Raw genomic sequence first — 6000 nt, forward strand, 5'->3', positions numbered from 1 at the left:
AAGGTATCTCAGAATTCAACTGATAATAGGCAAAGAATGCTTTCTACAAAACAGCCAACAAGTCCACCTAACCGTAACTTAAAGACCTTTAGAGAGGGGGCACCTATTATTTCCTAAACCATCTTATTCCACTTCTGGAAATTTTCTAATTATTAGAAAGATTGTCTTTACATCCAGCTTTAATCTACCTCTCTTCAGTTTCCACTCAATGTTACTTTGGGGTAAAACAAGATAAATATAATCTCTCTTCTGCATAACAGTCCTTCAAAATACTTTAAGGTAGTAGCTTGTCTTTACTAAATCTCTCTAATAAAATTGATATGAATTAATAAATAGGACAGAAAACATCTTCATCGTGCTACTGATGGCAAGCCTTAATGAAGCTAAAGAGTGGGGGCCCATGGATAAATATGAGGGCCCTGAAAATCTAAGAGGATGCTAACCATTAGAAAAAGAGTTACTGAAAATTAACTTCCTCTACTTCACAATTTTGCCTAGGGCTGGTCCTTCCCCATTTTAAAAGTGGAGGAAATTAAAGCTTAGAAAAGCTAAATAATCTCGCCCCCAGAGTCACATTATGGTCGCCCTCAAATTATGAAGTATGACCCCCTACATTTCAACCCTGTTCTATAACCTTTAGATACACATCATCCTTCAGTAGTTCAGAAGTTCAGGTCAATTTTTATCCTCATCTTTGTTGTTTTTAAAGCTTTATTACTTCATACTTTAATAAAACTTTATTTTATTGTTCTGAGGATTGGTGCTCAAAATTTAATTGAGTCACAAACTGTGTCATCTTCGTATCTAAAACCGTTTTATGAATAGGAGGCATGGGATATTACTTATTTTACATCATACCTAGAAAAATATATTCTGAAATTTAAAAAAGTTATAATTCCAATTCTCCCACTATCTCCAAATGAAAAATGGAATAATGAACAGATCATAATTAGATTATGCACCGCAATCCTTTAATTCACCTACTGAATTTAGGCACTTGGGGATTTTATTCAAAGAGTTATTTAGATAGTATTCTGTGGCACTTTTTTAAATGAACCAAAATTCTGTTTCTAAGCAAAATATAAATCATTTATATATGCAAACAAATAGAGACAATTTATCAATGGAATTTAAAACAGCATATGGACTGTAATTAATTTTTATTATTTTAGTCATCTAAAGTCCAAGTTCAGAATCCTCTTTTTGTTTTTCTTAAAGGAGTTAAGTGAATCCTTCTATCAATAATAAAAACTATATTTATGGGGCTAAAATGAGGCCTAAGCAGTTATGTCTTTCAGGTCACTTTCAAAATTCTTATCATAGCATGCTCTAATTCATGTACGACTAGGTATTGGAATTATAATGATGACTATAACAACCCTTAAAATTCAGCAGGTATAATTATTAGAAAAATGAATTTTGTTCTATTTTAAAAGGACAATTTTTAAATCCAATACATTTGGGGAATAAACTACTCTGAACCAATTTCATTCTATAGAGAAACATTACATGCCTATACAGTCTGGATACACGTAATCAGGTTATTCTGACTTGTTTAAATGTGAGCATCAATTTTTTTCAAAGGGTGATTAGGCATATTTTATAAGCATTGCACTGTGTTTCTAATTTGCTTCATGGGAAAACTGTTTAACCATTCAAAATTACTCCTATACTCCTGACCAATATGCTGGAAAATTTAAAATTCCATCCTTTTCAGGCCTTATACCACACAAGGAATAAGACAAAGATATTATTTTCAAAAACTAGAAATTTTTTCATTATCTTCTATTTACTCCCATATATACTATTAAGATAGCATCTTAATATGCACAAATTTATTTTAACATTTGACAAAAACATATATCAGACTAAACAGGATATGCATTCATGCATATATAAAGTAAAACCAAGTTAACTTAAAATAACCTCTGGATCTAAAATGCCAGATTATTTACAAACATGTTTGAGAGTTTTAAATCCTGTATATAGCATATCACTCAAGCAGAACAGTTTAAACTCAACAACAGAATTAATACATGAATTCCATGCGAAATGAGACTAGATTTTTAAAGTTTTCATGTTTAGTTCAGATTAAGCTACATTGTCTATTCACAAAGTGCAACCAAACAGAAGGAAAGAAAAATCCCTGCTAATTTTTCATTTATAAGTTTATTAGAAGAGAATACTATTGCATGGGGAGCATTGGGGGTTGTAGAGAGGATCAGAGAGAGTAGAATAATTTCAAGCAAGGATACTACCATATAATTATCACAGATAACTAAATAATTATGCACATCTCTTCCCACCCCCAAAATTAAATGTTTTTAAACATCTCATGTGATGAAAGATCTACCTTTTAGGAAAAAACAAAGGAAATTTCTGCTGGTATAAGGGTTTAGGGATTTAGCTTCAGTTATAAATAGTTATAAAGGCAGTTCATGATTTTTATCTTCTATATTTCTGATAAATAAAGAGATGACATAATTTGCAAAAGAACTTAGCAACAATGCTTAAGAAAACATCACTTCCATGAAAGCATTTATGATTTTAAATCATTGTGGCTGAATTTATGAGAGCTATATTTAAGTCCAGAAGAAGCACCGCCAAAAACTTTGTTCTATGCATCTGCAATGGAGACTGGATTCCTTCATTATCTGAGCTGACAGCAGTCTACATACAACTGAATTCCTTTACAATTAGACAGATCAAAATCCACCAACTCTGAAAATACTTTTAAAAGTGCTTCCTCACTTTTAGGGTTGTAAAATTTAAACTTTAAGATAATTCAGCATATTTCAAAACCATCTCTTAACTCAATCACTCTTTGCATTCAAGGTTTTCTCATAATCCTGATTAAAACAACAACTCTCCTTTGCTTTCTTAATTGAAATGTTCAATGCCTACAAATCTCCCACGCCTTTACTTCATTGGCCTGTTTTGTTTGTGTGGGCTTTTTTTTTTTAAGGATGCTAGCAGCCATTATTTATGAGCAGTAAGGAAACAAATCATTCTGTCTAGCCCCCTTGCAGATTCCCACACTTATTACCCCCAATTCCACAGATTTCCACTAGTCCTGCCTTTGCATAAAGTACAGTGCTGAGACTAAAAGCAGTCCCTGGGGAAATCTGACCGTGCCCTTCTTGACAAATTGCTATAGATATTCCAGGATCTAGGTTGAGTTAAAACAAGTCCTGAAACTTTTCTTAAAAAACAGGGTCCACTCCCACCATCAATACATGGAAGAGGAGGGGAGAAAGACTATCTACAGATTCAGAGTTTCTCATTTTGACCTGTTTTATCTTAGAAGGAAAGATTTAAATGATTAACATTTTTAACTTAATTCACATGGGGGGGTGTCACTTCAAGACCCTCAGAATGAAAAATCTTCTTAGGAAAATACATTACAAACTGTTGTTGTATAACAACAACAACAAATTCATTCAGTTCCTCTAACGGGCTTTAGGTGAATTCCATGCCAGTGGATCAATAATCTACAAACAGCAGTTAGCATTCTCAAACATTTCCAAACACAAGTTTGGAATTGGTCTCAATTCCATAACCTCTTTTTACCTCCCTCTTACTATTTTTCAAAAGCTCCGAACTTTTAGGGAGTCTTCCTAAACCAATCTTAAAGTGACACAAACACGTGAGTGCTTTTCACTTTGCACACACTCAGAAAGTAGTTGCAATTAAAATAATTTAAAGCTTCCTGTCTCGGGAGAGCTCAATAATGAAGGATGAGCAATGGCCCTCAGTTGTGAAGGGGGTGGGGGAATGGCGAAGAAAGAGAACCAGAAAAGTGAAATAGAAAGGTTGAGAATGGGGGAGAAAAAGGGTACTTAAACTCTAGGAAGGGTGGGGAGAAGGCTTTGTCCAACTTTCAGGGTGTGCCCCCTGACGTGTCAGAGATGGCCAAAAATAAATAAATAAAAATTCAGATTGCCCTAGAATGCGGTCCACCACTTCACCACTACCAGTACCCCTGATAAAAGACAAGCCTCTCAACGAAAATATAAAGTTATCTAATTTTCTAGGCTGGATTGACGCATACGCTGAAGCATCCCACTGGGCAGCTGTCCCTGATGATGACATTAAGGTTTAAAACCTCCAGATGCCCCCCTCTCGCCTCCTCCCTTACCCTCAACCCAATCCCCCTCGTATAAAGCACTTCATGAAACTCCGATCCCCACCCCCTCTCCCTAACCCCCCCCCCCCCCCCCCCTCCCAGCCCGCTTCCTTTTCCTTATTCTCCAGCTGGAGCTGAAAATGAGTGCTGAGAGGAGAGCACTGTGAACAGCAGAGGGAAGCTCTTCTGCTTTGGATATCTGCCCACAACAATATCTGTACGAACAACAAAGTTAAAATGATTAGATTCAGGCACCTTACCCGGTCTCTTTAAAGTCTCCTCTTGCGTGGGATGCAAAGTGGAACAGTGATGGGCTGGGGGGAAACAAGAGGAGATTGGAGATGGATTTTGGTGGCTCGCCTTTTTTTCTCCCTGTGTGTCTATGTGTGTATGTGTGTATGTATGAGAGAGAGAGAGAGAGTGTGTGTATGTGTCTCTCCCTCTGTCTCTCGCTCGCTCACTCTTTCTGTGTTGCTCTCAAGGACGAGGTGAAATCCCTTTGCTGGTCATGAGGCGGCTTCAGAGACAAACAACACAATGCGAGTGCAAATAACAAAGGCAAAAAGACACTGGAAACAATGGGGGAGGAGAGGGCAGCCGCACCAGCTCTCTGTACACTCGCCAGTCACCTCAACACACGCTGGAGAGGTGGTGCGGGGGGGGGGGGGGGGAGGGGGAGGGGGAGTGAGGGGAACGGGAGGGGGGGGACTCCCTCTCTCACTTCAGATCTCTTCTGATGTTTCTTAAACAAACCCTGACCTCCTTACTGGAGCTCTTCCCCCCAGCCTCCCACTTAGTCTGGCCAAATAGGAGGGAGAGAGATAGTTTTTCTCTCCTATCTGCTGCAGAGTAACTAGATTGTAAATAACACAGTGATTACTAACACGGTGTAAGAATTTAAAAAAAAAAAATCTGCCTGCCACTTAAAGGAGCAATAAAATAATTTCGCAGGAGTGCAAAGGAGTCATAGATATAGGAATATATCTAGATCTAGATAGCTGTGTCTCGATTCCAATGCACCTATAAATATGCATGGATGTTTAATCAAGTCCCCTTTGTCAACTTCTTCACCGCGCAGAAATCCTCGCTCATGGCTGTGAAATCATTACCTGATCTCCTTCCAGGAGCCCCTCTCTCAATCTGCCAACAGTAAACATCGCTCTGTGTGTGTGTGTGTGTGTGTGTGTGTGTGTGTCCACAAAACCTTCCGTAAGGGTAGCAGTTGTCTGCTGGGTGCAAAGGCTGAAAGAGGGAAAGGATTTGATTCTTTAAAAAGATCACTGCAGCCAGCCTCTGGGGATCTTTCTCCTTGATCTCTCTTGTCGTCCTACTCGGGTTCCTTCCCCGACAGATCCCTCCAAATAGCAACTCTTGTTTACAGTTCACATTTACCTACTCTTAAAAAAAAAAAAAAGTTTTGAAGCTATTCCATCGCTGCCTTTGGGGGAGTTCAGTTAGTTTGTATTTGTTGTGTGTGGATTAAGGACAACAAATCAATGCTTTAGACCTAGCGGATGTGTTTTGAAGATACATACGGGTCCGTGCCTGACTTCAACACACCTTAAAATGAAGCACTTATCTAGCAAAAACTGTATTAAGTCAGAGGTTTATTCTAATAGATACGTACTCTTTTTCTGAGAGAGAGAGAGAGAGAGAGAGAGAGAGAGAGAGAGAATGAGAGAGAGAGAGAGAACGCTCAAAGGAGTCCTTTACAAACTTACATTATCATCAGAAAAAACCCTTAGGTAATGCGCTGAGCATAAACTGTTTGAGTTGATTAAAGTATGTGCTGACTCTGAAGGGAGCAGAATATACTGTACACTGGGTCTTTGCAGTTCTATCTCTATTAATCTGACTTTTCTTTGAGTTAAAAC

At 37.9% G+C, this 6000-nt stretch overlaps 1 protein-coding gene across 3 annotated transcripts in view; it reads right to left on the reverse strand.

Annotated features, from left to right (window-relative positions):
• The window catches only part of SOX5 (SRY-box transcription factor 5), a 1300541-nt gene extending 1295047 nt beyond the window's left edge, over positions 1-5494 (reverse strand). For 2 of the 3 annotated variants that reach the window (XM_007503523.3, XM_056800783.1), the window contains exon 1: positions 4387-4779. The gene's annotated coding sequence lies outside the window, so the exon portion shown is untranslated. Of the gene's footprint in view, positions 1-4386; positions 4780-5235 lie in introns of those variants that run through there. The other variant, XM_056800784.1, reaches the window with a different exon arrangement.
• Positions 5495-6000: the final 506 nt, after the last annotated feature.

Source organism: Monodelphis domestica, chromosome 5 (assembly GCF_027887165.1).
Source record: "Monodelphis domestica isolate mMonDom1 chromosome 5, mMonDom1.pri, whole genome shotgun sequence".
Classification (NCBI taxonomy): Eukaryota; Metazoa; Chordata; class Mammalia; order Didelphimorphia; family Didelphidae; genus Monodelphis; species Monodelphis domestica.